The 17,724-nt window shown below is 46.7% G+C and overlaps 1 protein-coding gene across 2 annotated transcripts in view; it reads left to right on the forward strand.

Annotated features, from left to right (window-relative positions):
* CALN1 (calneuron 1) overlaps positions 1 to 17,724 on the forward strand; it is a 612,973-nt gene that overhangs the window by 50,115 nt on the left and 545,134 nt on the right. The gene's annotated exons all lie outside the window — the stretch shown is intronic.

The following is a 17,724-nucleotide window of genomic DNA, read 5'->3' on the forward strand; positions in this document are numbered from 1 at the left end:
GTGGCAGCCATTGGAGGGTGAACCAATGGCAAAGGAAGACCTTTTTCTCTGTCTCTCTCTCTCATCTGTCCACTCTGCCTGTCAAAAAAAAAAAAGGCTAATCCAGGGTACCTGCTCAAGTCTCTGTGAATCTAAAACTTATATTCTTAACCACCGGCTTACCCTGCCTCTCCCTGTGTATAAAGAGGTCAGTTCAGCAGGATGGGTTTTGAATGTTCCCAAGTTGCAGGCTGCCCTGGGTTGTTGATCTTGTTCCTTTCCTTTCCCTTGGAGGCATTCATGGTTGTCAAAACTCAACAGGAATTGCAATACTGCGTAGTCTTGTATGGAAGAAACTTCTGATCTTGGTGGTGCTGGCATTAAAATGGGTCTGTTTATAGATGAACCCCATGAACAGGTGTATTCTGAAACTGACTCCCTAAGACTGTTTGGAATGGGGTTTCCAGCGCTCTCTGCCACCAGCTCCCAGTGGCAACTGAAAGCATTCATGGTGAGGGCAAGTAGATTAGGGTTAGACTTAGGGGAAGAAAAAGAGGTGGGAATACTTTCAGTGATTATGCCTCTTGGCTTTCTGCCACTTCTCCCAGGAGCTAGGGGCTAGACAGCAGGCCTCAGGCCTAGGTGGTTACAAGACTTTACCCATAACCTTCTCCAACACAGATTGATTTGTCTGCAAAATCAAGGCTAGAAGGTGATGTGACTGCTGGACAAGTGCATGCTAACGGGCCGGCACCACGGCTCACTTGGTTAATCCTCCGCCTGCAGCACCGGCATCCCATATGGACGCCAGTTCTGGTCCCAGCCGCCCCTCTTCCAGTACAGCTCTCTGCTGTGGCCCGGGAGGGCAGTGAAGGATGGCCCAAGTGCTTGGGTCCCTGCACCCGCATGGGAGATGAGGAAGAAGCACCTGGCTCCTGGCTTCGGATCGGCGTAGCTCTGGCAGTAGTAGCCTTTTGGGGGTTGAACCAACTGAAGGAAGACCTTTCTCTCTCTCTCTCTCTCTCTCTCTCTCTCTCTCTCTCTCTCACTGCCTAACTCTATCTGTCAAAAAAAAAAAAGGTGGGGGGTAGGCTGAACACTTCTCACTGACTCTGAGGAAGGACTGGGAGAGAGCAATATGGAGTCGGAAATGACATATGCTGAGGGAGGGCTCAAACCAGCACACTGCTCAGGAGGTGGGCCTGGGGTCAGAGAATGACCTGCAGGTGCCTCCTCATCCCTTCCAGGAGAGGAGCCCCAGCAGGAAGCATGGCCCAGACCAAGGGTGAAATTCCTGATTGGTGTCTCTCCAGCCTGGGATAAATGATAGGATATAGAGCAGCTCCCTTGGAAAAGGGGGCTTGCTTTGGGAAGGAGGTAAGGACAGGGGCAGAGAAACATTTTCTTTTTGTCCCCAAGGCTATGGCAAATAGCCAACATGTCTACTGCTACAGGGGCTTTATTGCCTTGGTAGATATGAAGAAAACAACAACGAAGAAGTCTTTGGTGGAGACGGAACACTCCTGCCTGAAAAGTGTTTCTTCATTTGTTCCTGGGTTTGAGGGATTTAGAATTTCTTGGCCAGAATTGTTAGAAGCCTGTTTAGTCTCACTTGTCTCTGGGGTAGGGGATCAGCCACAGCCCAGGGACTCAGTTCCTCCCAAGTCATCAGCTTCTCTTTTGGGGGTAGATAGTAAGTCTTTCTGGAACTTAGGGCTGAGAATCTCTAGGCCCCCTGGCTTGTTTCTGTCACACACACTCACATACACAAACACACAATTAATGCACTTTTGCTAATTCCTTCCTTGAAGGACATACCCATACAGTTCTTGGAGATTTCTCCACAGTGGGCAGAAAGGGACAGATACAAGGAAGAGAGATGAGGGAGGTGGAGCCAGGGGAGGGAGTTCTGTGTGGCCAGGGTCTCAGCACCAAGGAATCGAACATGGCGGGAAGAGGCAGCACGGCCATTGGGAATCTGTTCTCACATCGACTTCCACAGGACACTGCCACCTGTCCTTCAATTCTTTGGCCGGGAATCTCCTTCAGATAAAGCATTGCCTAGACACTGGGCTTAGCCTGTAGGGTGTTAGGGGCCTCTTAAGACCCCACATGCTTTCAAAGAGCTATCTCTGCTTACCAACTGCCGTGGCCTGAGTGCTTATGTGTGTGGGGTCAGGGTAGGCAGCATTACGATGATGCGAGGATTATTCATGATGTGTCCCATCCCTTTGACAAAATCACTTTCCTACCTCCTGGTACCATTTTGATTGCAATGGACAGGCATTCAATAGAGCTCTTGGAAGGAAATGGGCTTCTGTGTTGAGAAGACATGGATGGGGGTGGACGGGAGAGCATCTCACAGAATCTAGGGCCATGAATGCAGCTGAGCCTCAGGAGGAGTGGAACAGGGGTCTAGAGGGATGTAGCAAACCCAAGAAAATGATGTATCTCTGGTTCCTCTGTCCACATGAAAACAATCACTGTCAGAGAGCTGTCCACTGAGCAGCCAGCCTCAACTGGGACTGTGAGCTTTCAGTTCCAAGTTCCCTAGGAAATGAGCTCATTGCTGCTCACATGTGATCAAATCAATCAAATCAACCATGTCCAGGGAGGGGGGTCAACATGTGTGAACACAGCTGCTTCCATGATAAAGGGGAGAGGGCAGCGATCAGAGAAGTCACCCAGTTCCTTGGCTGTCCACGGAGTACTTGCTATTAAGGTTCTCTATCAGAGCCCTTTTAAGAAGGTGGTCCCTACTAAACCCAAACCAGGGAGCTATGACTGGTTGAGAGGAAGCTGTCGGGTCCATAAAGATGGCCAGAGACTCTGCAGTAGTTTGTTGGGAGAGGCCCTACACAGAGGGTAAGGACTACAGAGGTAGGACTCCGTTCCCCCAACCCCCACTTTTTGCCTTCTTTCCAGCCCATTTGCTTCCTACCTGTTAGCCTGAAGGAAGGCTGAAGAATTCTCTAGAACATGCATTCCTGTCTGTGCTGCAGACTGTCTCTCATTGTATCAAGGGGAGATGACCTGTAGATTGGGACTTCCCTCTCTTCTACTCCTTTCTCATAAAAGTCTCTAAAAAGAAGCAAAGCAATGCAGACTCAACTAGACTCTAACCACTCAATGCGTTGGTTCCTTGGCATGAAGGTCTGACAGCATGTTCTTTCCCTGTGGGTCAGATTGTGAGGGCTGGGACTCATTGTACCAGGTCTAGAGCTGACTCACGGGTGGTCGGTGAGGCCAGGAGACCAACTAGAACAGGGTCACTAGAGAACAGAGATGCCCAGGTAGTTTCAACAAACCACAGCTAAGTGAACAATCCTACTATGACAGTGCTGCTCTGGTCCAGTCCAAAAGGATCTGTTCTCATATAGGGAGAAGTGGATGTGCACTATTGATATATGAGCTAAAAATAACCCGTGTTCCAAACAAAGTGTTTTTTAGTATTTTGAAATGAAAACATGTAGACAAAGCAAGGATTTAGAATGCATGAGTCATTAAATTGCTGACTCTGAAAGCGATGGAAACTCAAAGGGAAATTTTCTCTCTACTTCTCCCTCCCACCCCTGTTCTGAATAGCTTATAAAAAGAGTCTCAACATAAACAAGACTCACAAACTACCTTGTGATTTAAGGTCCATTGGCTGATTACTCAGCTTGTCATCATTCGCTACATTGGCAACATCAGCCAGAGACCCTCTTGCCTGTCCACCCGTATTTCTCCTCCTTGAACCAAACAGGTGTCTAGAGACTTCCATGGCCTGGTGCTGGCCACGGCTCTCCATCCTTCCAAGGCTCAGCTTGCTGGACCTCAGAGGTACTGGACTGATCAGTCCTATCAAGTAATGTGGCTAAGTGGAGACTCCAGGAGCCATGTCTTAGGAGAGAGTGTGTGTGGCAAGTGGCTCTCTAACATTCTCTGGAATGTTAATTAATGTTAATAATGTTAATTAATGTTAATTTGGAAACCTTTCACCCAGGATCGATTTTACTTTCTTTGTGATTTGCCTCATGCAAGCTGCTAGCAGTGGATGGTCCGCAGGACCTCAGTGTAGATGACAATTAATCTCCAATTGCTTCAGTGTCAATAAAATGTGGAGGATGCTGATGCTACATCCAGCTCTTGGAGATTATAGGTGTGTGGTTAGTCTTCAGAGCTTCCTGGCAGCAAAGGAAATGGTTTCCTTTTGTGTAACTTGGCTTCTCCAAACACAGTTTGAGCTAGGGACACTGTGTGTGTGTGTGTGTTGCATGTGCCCGGATATGTACGTGTGTGTGTATGTGTGCATGTGCCCGGATATGCACATGTGTGTGTGTATGTTGCATGTGCCCGGATATGCACATGTGTGTGTGTGTGTTGCATGTGCCCGGATATGCACATGTGTGTATGTGTGTGTGTGTTGCATGTGCCCGGATATGCACGTGTGTGTGTTGTATGTGCCCAGATATGTACATGTGTGTGTATGTGTGTGTGTTGCATGTGCCCGGATATGTACATGTGTGTGTATGTGTGTGTGTGTGTTGCATGTGCCCGGATATGTACGTGTGTGTGTGTTGCATGTGCCTGGGTGTATGCATGTGTGTGTCTATGTGTATAAGACTAAACTGTTTATTTCCTGTCCTAAGGACCTGCCAAGTTCTCTAACTGGTGCAGATAATAAGTAGCCAGCATATTCTGAGTCTGTTGAGTGCTTCAAGCCTTACTCATTCAAGTACAGCTTGTGTTGTTGTGCCAGCCTCTGCACTGGGTGTTGAGGATAAAGAAATGAATCAGTACTTTCCTCAGACAGTTCGCAGGTTCATGAAGAAGATGGATTCCTGCTCACAAGGGAGTTTACACGTGAGGGTCATCATAAGCTCAAAGTTTGCTAGGAACATGTCAAGGGACATACATGTGCATGCACAAGCATACATACACACAAATAAGCAAGCGTCTGGCTCCAGAGTACGCCATTAATTTACTTAAAAATAAAAATAGAATGTGGATGATATTCCCTGAAGTTGTACAAAACCTTTGCAATAAACAAGATATGTACATTCAGATATTTGTTGCTATTAATGTGACCACACTGCTCTGTAACTTTTTTTTAACTCAACAATTTATTTATTTATTTATTTGGACAGAGAGAGAGAGAGAGAGAGAGAGAGAGAAAGGTCTTCCTTTTCTGTTGGTTCATCCTCCCAAATTGCCTCTACGGCCGGCGCACTGTGCCAATCTGAAGCCAGGTGCCAGGTGCTTCCTCCTGGTCTCCCATGCGGGTGCAGGGCCCAAGCACTTGGGCCATCCTCCACTGCCCTCCTGGGCCTTGCAGCCGGTGGTTTAACCCATTGTGCCGCAATACTGGCCCCTAGAGATGAATTTTCTAGAAGCAAAACCTCTAGATCAGAAAGCATGCACACTTCTTTTGCTATGTTCTTCCAACTTGTTGTCTAGTATTATTGCTCCAGTTCACCTAAGGGAAGGGCCTTTGAGGACAGGGGAGTAAGAGGGGTAAGAGGCACAGAAAGGAAATGTTTGGAGCTAATAATGAGTGGGGGTGTGCTCTCTGGGAAGTACAAGGGCATTGGATCAAGCACACAGTGTACAATGAGGGGAAGAATTCTATAGGCACAGCCAAAGTGCAACTTCTCAACTGCATAAAAATAATACAAATGATCGTAGTTAAGAACTGCTGACCACTCTGTACCATGCCCTGGAGACTGGCTGACCCAGCCTTGGGACCCCATCTTTCACCCTGGGACCCACAAACTTCCCCGTGATTCTTCTAATACGTCGTGGCACCGGTTGATAGCTAACACTGATGTCATCCGTGTTCCTCTCAGTGTGCTCCATACTTAGAAAGTCAATTGGCCGGCGCCGTAGCTCACTAGGTTAATCCTCCGCTTTGCGGCGCCGGCACACCGGGTTCTAGTCCTGGTCGGGGCGCCGGATTCTGTCCCGGTTGCCCCTCTTCCAGGCCAGCTCTCTGCTGTGGCCAGGGAGTACAGTGGAGGATGGCCCAGGTGCTTGGGCCCTGCACCCCATGGGAGACCAGGAGAAGCACCTGGCTCCTGCCTTCGGATCAGCGCAGTGCGCCAGCCGCAGTGCACTGGCCGCGGGGGCCATTGGAGGGTGAACCAACGGCAAAAGGAAGACCTTCCTTTCTGTCTCTCTCTCTCACTGTCCACTCTGCCTGTCAAAAAAAAAAAGTCAATTGCTGGTTTCTTTGGAAGGTGTTGGAGCATCCATCTTCCACAGCACTGTGCTGGCTACTTGCAAGAGGACCAAGCAATGGCACAGAGTGTGCCTGACATTCTCAGATAAATGGGGTGCACATTCATACAACATCCACTTCACCCCAAGGAAGTTAACATCAGGCATGATGTGTTGAGAGGCTGAATGTTAATTAAAAAATAAAAAAGAAGATTTACTTTCTTACTTATCTATTTACCTGAAACACAGAGCAACAGAGAGGTACACACACACACACACACACACACAGAACTTCTACCCACTGGTTCATGCCCCAAATGCCCACAACAGCTGCAGCTGTGTCAGACAGGAATCAGGCACTCCATCTGGGTCTCCTATGTGGATGGGAGGAACTTAAGTATTTGAGCTGAAATCTGCTGCCTTCAGGGGCATTAGCAAGAAGCGGGATTTGAAGTGGAGCAGCTGAGACTGAAATCGACACTGACTCTGATATGAGATATGGAGTCCTTGAGGCAGCTTAACCCGCAGTGCCACAATGCCTGCCCCTAGAATGCTAGTTTTTAAGAGAAAAATCTTGGACATCAAAAATAGTTTCCTGCTTGTGAGAGGGCACTGTTTGGGGCTGTGGCCTGGTAATTGTCTCTCATCACAAGTTCTTTTATGGAAAAATTTGGAATCATTGACACAGACTCAATTCATCTGACACACTCCTGGCGTTTGCACCTCATCTTTATAATATTTTTAAAAGATTTATTTATTTATGTGAAAGTCAGAGTTACACAGAGAGAGAGAGAGAGAAGTCTTCCATCTGCTGGTTCACTCCCAAATTGGCTGTAACAGCCGGAACTGCGTCTATCTGCAGCCAGGAGCCAGGAGCCAGGAGATTCTTCCTGGTCTCTCACATGAGTGCAAGAGCACAGGGACTTGGGCCATCTTCCACTGCTTTCACCGGCCATGGCAGAGAGCTGGATTGGAAGTAGAACAGCTGGGACTCGAACCGGTGTCCATATAGGATGCTGGCACTGAAGGTGGCAGCTTTACCCACTACACCACAGTGCCAGCCCCTTTGATTTGAGCATTTTACTCCTGTTGAGAAAGTGGGGCAGGAAAGAAGGCGAGTCCATGTTGGGTATGCCCCAAACAATCTTGCAGGTAGCAGATTATCCAATAGCACTACCACTTGGTAGCAAGTCCCTCTTACTCAGCACAGAGTCCACAGGGCACTGAAGACACACAAGAGGCCCCTCAATTCCACTGGGCATCCCTCTCACTCAGTCTGTCTAGTGTCCACTGATGACCCACACGCCCAAAACAGGGGTCTCTTCCTCCAGGACCCCTCCTCTTGTCTTGCTCCAGTTTCCATCACTTTGTTATAAACTACCCCGAACTCAGGGGCAAAATCAAGACCCGTGCTGTCCTCCTGGAGTCTCTGGGTCAGGAATCCAGTGGAGATGGCCTGTCTGTGTTCCATGATGTCTGGGGTCTCAGCTGGAAAAGCACAGATGACCAGGGCTGGAATTACTATGGCCATTCCCAAGTGGTTTTGTGTGGTTTGGCTTCAGGACCAGCCTGGCAGGCAGCATTAGCCTATGGCTCCTCCGTGTGCCTGTGCCCCCAACAGCATTCTACAATCATTCTATGAGACCCTCCAGAAATGAGCCTTCCAAGAGAAGCAGGTGGGAACTGATTGACCTTTGATGACTTAACCTTGTAAGCCTCACTTCCTCCATGCGCAGAGCGGAGCCAACTTCCTACCTGCTGAGAGAGGACACCAGCCATGGCGTCTCCAGGTGAGGAGGCTCCAGGGATTTGAGGGCCGTATTTGACAATGACCACACTTCTGCCTCGTTGTCCAAGGACCCTTTTTGCCACCTGCTCCTGGTGATTCATATCTTGCAGAATCTTCTGGTTTCCCACTGCAAGGAGTAGGATACTAGCGACAGTTATTAGAACTTCCCAATGATCCAACAATCTTGTGGCTCTCTCTGACATTCTTATGTTGGAGGAGTGTTGGCTTATTATATTTTCTTTAAGATTTATTTATTTATTTATTTATTTGAAAGTCAGAGTTAGAGAGAGAAGGAGAGGGAGAGAGGGAGCAAGGGAGAGAGGAGAGAGAGAGAGAGAGAGGAGAGAGAGAGAGAGAGAGGTGTTCCATCAATCCCCATTGGCTGTAACGGCCAGAGCTGCGCTGATCTGAAGCCAGGAGCCAGGAGCTTCTTCTGGGTCTCCCACATGGGTGCAGGGGCTCAAGCACTTGGGCCATCTTCTACTGCTTTCCCAGGCCATAGCAGAGAGCTGGATCAGAAGAGGAACAGCCGGGACTAGAACCGGCGCGCATATGGGATGCTGGCACTGCAGGTGGCGGCTTTACCTGCTGCACCACAGCGCCGGCCCTGGCTTATAGTTTCATGACCTAATCAGGGTAGTGCTGTCTCAGCCCTCTGTAGCTTCACTTAGGGACGTGTGCTGTCTCAGGGCCGTACCGGAGACTCTGAGTCCAGCACTATCTGAACATGCAAGTCGCCAGCCTCTGGGGTTAGGGAGAGAGAGGGTGGAAAGGGTGCAGTTTCCTCTACTGCATCCTCTCTCAATTCTCCCCAAGTCCATTAACATGCAGCAGATGGATCTAAATCTCAGATTTGACTGACACCCTGGGAATAACTGGGATATTTCAATGAAGAGAAAAATTATGATGTAGGAAGAAATCTTGGTAGAGTCAGGAGAAAGAAAATATTTTAAGGGTGCTTTGTATGCCTGGATCCCGTTAGCAATCTGATGAAGCCTGTGAATTACATTTTTTGTGTGTGTGAAATAGAACTCAAGGTAACAACAAAGGAAATCAATCACACTGAAGTATGGCATCAAAATATTAAGCAAAACAAATGTGTGATATAATAACGCATGAATTTCTTTGTTGATGCACTAAATAATACGATCAAGCAGTGGGTATAATAAGTAGCTTAAGTTTGAAATACTGCAGGGGTAAGTGTAAATAAGAGTGTGGAATAATTATAACATGATAGGAAAACACTAGTGACAAAGTCACCTTGTGCCTTTGTGGCCCGTGGTCTGTATTCATAATGAAAGGAAATGCTAGATTTAGGCCTGCGCTGCGGCTCACTAGGCTAATCCTCCATCCGCGGTGACGGCACACCGGGTTCTAGTCCCGGTTGGGGCGCCGGATTCTGTCCCGGTTGCCCCTCTTCCAGGCCAGCCCTCTGCTGTGGCCAGGGAGTGCAGTGGAGGATGGCCCAAGTCCTTGGGTCCTGCACCCCATGGGAGACCAGGAGAAGCACCTGGCTCCTGCCATCGGATCAGCACAGTGCGCCGGCCACAGCGGCCATTGGAGGGTGAATCAACGGCAAAGGAAGACCTTTCTCTCTCTGTCTTTCTCTCTCACTGTCCACTCTGCCTGTCCAGAAAGGAAGAAAGGAGGGAGGAAGGGAGGGAGGGAGGGAGGGAGGGAGGGAGGGAGGGAGGGAAGGAAGGAAGGAAGGAAGGAAGGAAGGAAGGAAGGAAGGAAATGCTAGATTTCAATTCAGGCTTAATACTTTGGAAAATAAAGGGATATTCTTTCACATCCTAACTTGTGGACCCCTTTAATTCTACCTTCAGCGGGTCCCGTGGCTGGCTGGTTGGTTTCTTAGCCACACTTCATTGGCTCAGGGTGGCCCTGCCCGCCCATTTCTTTTTTTTTTTCTTTTCTTTTCTTTTCTTTTTTTTTTTTTTTGACAGGCAGAGTGGACAGTGAGAGAGACAGAGAGAAAGGTCTTCCTTTGCCATTGGTTCACCCTCCAATGGCCGCCGCGGCCAGCGTGCTGAGGCCGGCGCACCGTGCTGATCGGATGGCAGGAGCCAGGTGCTTCTCCTGGTCTCCCATGGGGTGCAGGGCCCAAGCACTTGGGCCATCCTCCACTGCCCTCCCTGGCCACAGCAGAGGGCTGGCCTGGAAGAGGGGCAACCGGGACAGAATCCGGCGCCCCGACCGGGACTAGCACCCGGTGTGCCGGCACCGCTAGGTGGAGGATTAGCCTAGTGAGCCACAGCGCCGGCTCCCCCATTTCTGAGAGCTAGAGTGCCCTTCTTCACGTCTTTTTAGGACCAATGTCCCATGTGCTACACATTGATCTTTCTCCGGCTTTTCCTCCTGCCGACAACTCCTCTAACTCAAATACCCCAGCAGTGGGGTTAATGCTTTGGAAAATGCTAAGCTGGTCTGAGCTAATTCCTTCTTTTAATGAATACACATTTTTTTCAATTAGTGACAACATAGTTTGCATTCAATAAGCTAAGTAACAAAGCCAGGTAAGCCGCCCACGGAGACAGTTACCTCCATTTGATTGGTGTACATGCTAGCATCTAGCTAAGTTCAAATTCCAGTCTGGCAAATGCATACTTCCGAATTAAAATGCCATTTGGAAATCCGAAGCAAACACATTTGTGAAGCATTTCTCGAATTTAAGCACTGCTTCTTCTAAGGTTTCAGTTGGTTTCTGGCACAGCCTGAGCCGTCAAGAGGCTTCGGATCCCAGGATAGAACAACTTCTTTTATTAAAAAAAAATGTATTTATTTTGCTTGAAAAGCAGATTTACAGAGAGAAGTCTTCCATCCACAGCTTCACTCCGAAAATGGCCACAACACCTAGGACTGGGCCAGGTCGAGGCCAGGAGCCTGGAGCTCCATCTGGGTCTCCCATGTGCGTGGCAGGGGCTGAAGCACTTGGGCCGTCCTCTGCTGCTCTCCCAAGAGCATTAGCAAGGAGCTGCATTAGAACTGGAGCTGCTGGGACTCGAACCAGCGCCAGAGGCTGCCGTGTAATACACTGCGTCACAACACCAGCCCTGATGACAACATTTTTTTTTCACATGTAAGCCATTAATTCCTTTTTTTAATGTTTTATTTTTAATTAGTTTTTTAACAGATTCGCTGTGCTTTGCAGATACAATTCTAAGAACATATGGACACTCCCTTCCTCCCTCCCGTTCTCTCTCTCCCACCCTCCTTCTTTCTCTCCCTCCCCCTTTTTTTAGTTTCTTGAGATAACATATTTTAAATTTACATTGTAATACAAAAGCTTACTACTTCACTCAAATAAGTTTAATGAGTAAAAAGCAAAAAGACCCTAGTTTAGTGGAAATATAGACAACAGTCATAAAAAATTAATTGACTGGAAAAATGATCCTTTTACCCATATACAGTAAATTTTAAAATCATAGATCATTAAAACTATAATAGTGTAACATTCTTAACCGTTGGTTTCACAAAGGTATAAAACAAAGTTCTACAAAACTATGTTTTCAGCAATACTGAAAGCACACAGACATTCTTTCTTTTTCTTGCCTCTTTTTTTCTTTTAATTTGAGCTCCCATGTATAAGGGAGAACATGTGGTATTTGTCTTTCCAGGTTCAGTTTATTCCACTCAACACGATGTCCTCCAGTTGCAACCACTTTTGTGGCAAATGGTAGAATTTCATCCTGTTTTATAGCTGAATAATACTCCATTGTATATATATACCACATTTTCTTTATCCATTCAGCTGATGATGGACACTCACTGATTCCAAATTTTGGCTAGTGTGAACAGTGCTGCTATGAACATGGTGATGCAGGTATCTCTTTGATACTTTGTGTTCCGTCTTTTGGGTATATACCCAGAAATATATATTGATGAATTTGTGAATCATATGGCAAGTCTGTTTCTAGCTTTTAAGAAATCTTCACACTGTTTTCCACGGTGGCTGCACTAATTTACATTTCCATCAATACTGTATAAGTGTTCCCCTTTGTCCATATCCTCTCCAGTATTTGTTTCTCTCCATGTTTTGAATTTTAGCCATTCCGACAGGAATGAGGTAATATCTCATTGTGGTTTTAATTTGCATTTCCCTGATGTCTAGTGATGTTGAACATTTTTTCATAAGTTTATTGGCCATTTGTATTTCTTTTTTGGGCATTGTCTACTGAAGTCCTTTGCCCATTTCTCAACTGGATTTACTATTTTTTGTTGTTGTTCTTGTTGAGCTTTTTTAAGTTGCTGAAATATTCGGGGTATTAATCCTTTGTCAGATAGGTGGTTTGCAAATATTTATTCTCATTCTGTTTGATGTCTCTTCATTCTATTGATCACTTCTTTTGCTGTGCAAAAGCCGATGACAACTTTTTAAGGAGACAATAGACTTAAAAACTCAAGCTTCCAGCAGGTGCTTGGGTCAGTGGTTAGGCCACCATTTGAGACACCTGCACCTTACATCAGAGAACTTGGCTCTGAGTCACAGCTCTGTCTCCTGATTCCCTCTTCCTGCTAATGCAGACCTTGGGAGGCGGAAGGTGATGGCTTAGATAGTTGGGCCCCTGTCACCCATGTGGGAGACTTGGATTGAGTTGTAGAATCCTGTCCATGGCCTTGTCCAGCCCTGGCATTTGTAGGCATTTAGGGAGTGAACCAGTGGTTGGATGCTCTTTCTGTCTGTCTTTGTCTCTGTCTGTGCAATAAAAATAAAATAAGTAAAATAAAAAGAAGCCAAGCTTCATGGACAGAGAAAACTTGCGAAAAGTGACAGGCTAACAAGGAAGATTCAGATCAGCCTCTGGTCAGCTTTCGGGCTTGATTTTGAGACTGGAGCCAGGAAGAAGTAGGGGAATATAAAACAGGGGAACTGAAGACCGTTTCTATCCATTTTCTGGCCAAAAGTTGGAAGGGATAAGGACAAAATGATAGGGAAGTAGCAGGTCCAGAGAATTTCTGCTTCCACCTCTCAGGGTTTGGACCCTGGGTGGGTGCATGAGGTAACCACTGAGGACAGGGGCTCTGACCTCGTCCTCCATTGAGATTTTTGGGGGGCCCCAGACAGAGCACTTAACTTGCACCACATGCTTCCTTATAGTCTAGTGCAATGAATAGCTCCCTTGAGTCTCACTGAGACTGTGTGGCAGAGACTGTGAAAGAGCAGGTGGCTCTTCTGCCAAAGGGTGTGTCCAAGGTGTCCCCAGTACAGGGGATGGGTACAGATTATTATGCCAAGGGACCTGCAGCTGCAGAGAGCTGAGATGAAACCAGAGCATTAGCGAAGATTCCAGTGTTCCCGAAAGTGTCACACAAACTAGAAGGAGCCCACCTGCACCAGTTCTGAACTTCAGGATTCGAGGTCAGCAGGACATTTGTGACCAGGTGACAAAACCGCACCCTGGACACCACCATGTGTCTGTGGCACGAGCATGAGGGATATGCTATGGTAGGCTGTAGGCTGTATGGGTCCCTTGGAATTCATGAGTTGAAAATGTAGTCCCCGGCCGGCGCCGCGGCTCAATAGGCGAATCCTCCACCTAGCGGCACTGGCACACCGGGTTCTAGTCCCAGTCAGGGCACCGGATTCTGTCCCAGTTGCCCCTCTTCCAGGCCAGCTCTCTGCTGTGGCCCGGGAGTGCAGTGGAGGATGGCCCAAGTTCTTGGGCCCTGCACCCCATGGGAGACCAGGAGAAGCACCTGGCTCCTGCTTTTGGATCAGCACGGTGCGCCGGCCGCTGGTGTGGCGGCCATTGGAGGGTGAACCAACGGCAAAAGGAAGACCTTTCTCTCTGTCTCTCTCACTGTCCACTCTGCCTGTCAAAAAAAAAAAAAAAAGAAAAGAAAAGAAAATGTAGTCCCCAAGGTCATGCGTTGATGGTATTTAGAGGTGGGGTCTTTGGGAGGTAGCTAGGATTAGATGAGTTTATGAGGGTAGGGCTTTAGGATTGTGTTCCAAGCTTTAGGTGACCAGGAAGAGAGACACAAGGGAGCAAGTTTGCTCTGTCTCACCATGGGGTGTCCTGAGCTGCCTTGGGACCCCGCAGAGTCTCTACCAGCCAGAAGAACCTCAAGAGTTGTGGCCCTTGAACTTGGACCTCAGGACTGTAAACTCCCTCCCTCCCTCCCTCCTTCCCTCTCTCTCCTTCGGTCCTTCTTTCCTTCCTTCCTCCCTTCCTTCCTTCTTCCTCCCTTCCTACCATGATGTATTTACGGAAGCCCTGACTCATGTACATTTATTTGATGCTTTGGGCTTTAATCCAACACAACTCTATTTTCTTACTCGAATGTTGCATCCTTGGCATTGGGAGCTGTTGGCGTCTGTATTTTGAATACTTTTTTTTACTGTCTGACACTATGAGATGGCGCATCTTATATATTTGCTGCCCTGCCTTCTTATATTAGAGGATGGTACTAGAAACCAAGACCTGGGCACTGAGTATGCTTGTTGGGACTGAGTGTTATTACTTCTGAGCTCTCTCAGATGACAGTGTAAGGAAATACACATGTAGCTGACTTTCCATGTTTGTAAATTCTACGTGCTTGGATCCAACAAACCATGGATTGAAAATATTAAAAAAATGCCTTTGGATTGGACACATAATATTTTCTTTATTCTCATTCCCTAAACGATATAGTATAACAACTATTTGTGTAGTTTACACAGCATTAGGCGCTCTAAGTGATCTATAGTACATGGGAAGATGTTCATAGTTTAAATGCAAATAGTATGCAATTTTATGTGAGGCTCTTGAGTGTCCATATGGAGCAAAATGTGAGTATATCCTGGTGTCTCCAATTCCCCTCAATTATATCATGGATCATTCCAGTGCACATGCACGTGCCCGCACACACACACACACACACACACGCACACCTTCCTTTATCTGAAACTTCCTGCTCCCACACTGAGCAGTTTGGTTCCTACTATCCGCCATGTACGTCCTGCATTGCTTATATCCTGTGTCCATGTATAAGTTATCAGCATTGCTCGCTCATATACCCCTGGGAAACAACTTCATCAACTAAAATGCTAACGGATGATTCTTTTGCTGTCAGTTGTACAGGCTCAACTCATCCCCCACATTTCTTATGTCAGCACTTTGCGCCTACCCCTCTTTCAGCGAGGTCACGTCCTTCATTTATAAAACAGATTGATTCCTCACGTTCTGCATGTCATTCCGGGATTCCAATGACCTCCTAATGATTTTGAAATTTGCATATTAGGGTTTGCTCTTGGTGCTGAAGTTCAGGGGGTTGTGACAAATACATACTGTCACGTATTCGCAATGACAATTTACGTTACACAATAGTGTCACTCCCCTGAAAAATACCGTGTGCTTCAATTTTTCATCCTTCCCCCCTTTTTATCTTTGAACTCCTTGTAACCACTGATCTTTTCTATGTCACGATGGTTTTGCCTTTCCCAGAATATCATAGTGTTGGGATCACACAGTAGGTACCTGCTCCTCTGACTCTTTCCATAGGTATGTGCACACAGGCTCACATTCCACTCACCTGTGGATAGCTTTTCTCTCCTGCTGCTGTCTTTGGCCATTCAGGAGGGGCCTCTTTTCCAGGGAACCTCGGATATGAATAGAGAAGTTTCTATTGCCCATATGCCCATGGGCCGTGTTCCATCGGCTGAAGGGCTGTTCTCCAACACTTACAGTTTTGATTCCTTCAAATGAGTCCCTGTTTTTATTTTATTTTGCTTGCTTGTATATTCCAATGACATTTGCTTATTCTTAGATTATATTTGAGAGAGAGAGAGAGAGAGAGAGAGAGAGAGAGAGAGATTGCTTCCATCCACTGCTTCAGTCCCCAAAGCCTGCCATAGTGGGAGCTAGGCCAGGCTGCCGCCAGGAGCAAGGAACTGAATCTGAGTCTCCCACTTGGGTGGCAAGCACCCAAGTACTGAGCCATCTCCTGGTGCTTCCCAGAGTGCACATTCTCAGGAAACTGGGATCTGGAGTGGAGCCCAGACTCAAACCCAGGCAGTTTGACATGGGTGGCCAGGGTCCCTAGCAGCGTCTTAAGTGTTAAACCTACCGTAACTCCTTATCTTCAAACTTCAAAAATTTTACTAGCATAAATGTGAGTCATCAGTTTTGCCAAGAAGTTGTGATCTGCTCAGACTTTCATTCATATTCTTTAACCAGCTCAGAGAAAAACTTCATATCTTCTGTATTATTACCTCACTTCTATAATTTCGTTGTATTTATTGATAACATTTTTTATTTCATAGCTCCATTCTTTGCCCTACATATTTAATGCAAATCTCTGGATGTGTTTATATTTGTGTCCTTTGCATCTGCATTCTGGAAGAATTCTAGTTTTTATCCTGTTTCAAAACTTTGGTTTATTTTTCAATGAAACGTCATGTACTTTTTATTGCATCTGATGTCCATTTTTATTCTGTTCCTGTTGCTTTCCTCTCTCCCACGTGTACCTCCCCATTCGCCTTGGCGTGTTCTCTCCCTGCTGTCTTTGCCCCAGTTTCACAAAGGCCCATGCCTTCCCAGATTCTTCACCATGACCCCCATGAACATGGTTTATTTATTTTCAAGGGGCTGGAGCCAGAAATCGGGAACTCAGTCCAGGTCTCCCAAGGAGGAGGCGGGAACTCAATTGCTTGAGCTGTCATTGCTGTCTCCCAGGGAGTGAATTAGCAGGAAGCTGGAATCAGGAGCTGGAGCCAGGAGTGAAACCCACACATGCTGATACGGAACATCGGCATCTTAGTCACCAGGCTAAACACCTGCTCTCTAAAGGACAGAGTTTCTTAAATTTGCTTTTTGTTTCTAAAATGCCGTCTTCAGGAATAAGTTTTGCCTTTAACACAATGTGTCCCCTCCTGCCTGTCACAATGTCTTCTCATAGCCTCATGCTTGTCTCTTCATTCTCTCTCAAGCTTGACATTTGCCAGTTTTTAGAGTTCAACTGGTGTCCATCTGGTCTGGAACTGTGGGACTTAAGTGGAGTCTTCTTTTCTGACTGTTGGATTTCCTAGCTACTGGAGAATTTATAAAATTAACAAAAACAGCGCACCCTCTTCCATCTCGCTTTCTACCTACAACGTTTTCATATAGTATATTTCAATAACAAGCATCCTGTTTATAGCACTTTCCCTTCTGAAGTATGTACCAACCATCAGGTAAGCTTAGTTTCTTGGAGACTAAGACCTGCAATGAGCTGAAGCAGAAAGAAGAGTTGAATAGATGCAGCTAAGAGTTCCCACGATGCAAGCAACCTCAGCAACGGCCTCACACACCCAGGAGATGCGCAGGTAGTTTTCAGGTTCCTGCAGCCTCCATGGCTTAGCATCAGAGACATATTAATAGACAAACCAACTGGATATCTGCTCAGAGGGTGAGTGGATAGATGGGTGGATGGGTGGATGGATGGATGGATGGATAGATGGAGTGCTAAAACACTTCTAATTATCACGCATTTTGAATAATGGATAGATGGATGATGGATGGATAGATGGATGATGGATGGATGGATGGATGGATAGATGGATGGGTGAATGGATAGATAGAGTGCTAAAACATTACTGAGATAAATGAGACACATAGGATTGCTAACTTGGATTTCTGAAACAGCACTTTATGTAACTGCTGATATATCAACGGGTCCTACTATGATTGAAATCAAAAGTGGCTTCAGGTCATGTGAAGGAAATTTCTCACTGAGGGCACCCTATCTTTATTGGGTACTTTTGCGAGTGTGTTTTCACAAATCGCAAAGTGAAA

This window comes from Oryctolagus cuniculus, chromosome 19 (assembly GCF_964237555.1).
Source record: "Oryctolagus cuniculus chromosome 19, mOryCun1.1, whole genome shotgun sequence".
NCBI classification, from domain to species: Eukaryota; Metazoa; Chordata; class Mammalia; order Lagomorpha; family Leporidae; genus Oryctolagus; species Oryctolagus cuniculus.